The following is a 1,089-nucleotide window of genomic DNA, read 5'->3' as shown; positions in this document are numbered from 1 at the left end:
CGCTATGTTCACGTTTTGTGTGGTTTCGGATACATTTAATACGGATATTATTATTTTTCCGTTTCTTACTGTATTGATAATGTTAGCGCAATATACGTCCGTGGCTAACTCGTGCTTATTTATCATAATTGGTTTATTTTCCATAGATTTTTCCGCTATTGGTATTTCCACTACTGTTTCCGACTTAGGTTCTAGCGTAAAACATATTTCGTTCTCGTTTAAATCGTCATCGTCTTTTATCGTCAACGTATTCCTAGCAATATCTATTATAGCGTTATTATTTACCAAAAATGTGTGTCCTAAAATACCGTCTCGTGGGACAGGAAATTGTGCATTTACAACGGTGAACTTGGTTTCGAATGCTTTTTTGTTTATAATTAATTTGATTGTAACGTGTCCTAATGTGGGAACAATTTTTTCGTTAATGCCTTTAAGATAAATTTTGTTTTGTTCATTAATTGGTGTGTCACCCCTTAATTTGTTAATTTTAATTAAATTTAAGTCTGATCCCGTGTCCAAAAGTAAGAAGATTTTTTCTGTATTAAAACTAGGTGATTCTAACGTTATATGATTTTTTTCTAAAGTTGATACGATGTTGAAGCAGCGCATGATGGCGTTTCCAGAATTTGGTTTACCAGGCGCACGCCACTGACGGCTGGTAAGTTGGAGTTTAAATTATTACTAGATCGTTCGTCTCGTTGTTTGGAAAAACATGTAGACATTATGTGCCCGGTTTTATTGCAGTAAGTGCAGAATAATGGTGCGCTGGCACTCGTAAAATTATTACGTGTGGGAATATTGTCACTTGGCTGTCCACCATGTGCGTAATTTCTTTGAATTGAGCCCCCTTGCCGACAATCGCGAGCTATGTGGTTATTTCGACCACAGATCCTGCGATAGTCCTAGCCATATTCGGATTTCGTTGTACAGCATTGAAATTATTGCCATAAGAATTCTGTCTACCGTTTTCATTATTCCCGTTGAAATTAAAGTTATTGTTGCGATTCAAATTTTGCTGATTATTATACCCGTTGTTATTACGATTGACGTGCTGATTATTGCTATTACGAGTGAAATTGTTGTTATATC

Source organism: Acyrthosiphon pisum, unplaced genomic scaffold (assembly GCF_005508785.2).
Source record: "Acyrthosiphon pisum isolate AL4f unplaced genomic scaffold, pea_aphid_22Mar2018_4r6ur Scaffold_192;HRSCAF=591, whole genome shotgun sequence".
In the NCBI taxonomy this organism is placed as follows: domain Eukaryota; kingdom Metazoa; phylum Arthropoda; class Insecta; order Hemiptera; family Aphididae; genus Acyrthosiphon; species Acyrthosiphon pisum.
This window is presented reverse-complemented; position numbering follows the sequence as displayed.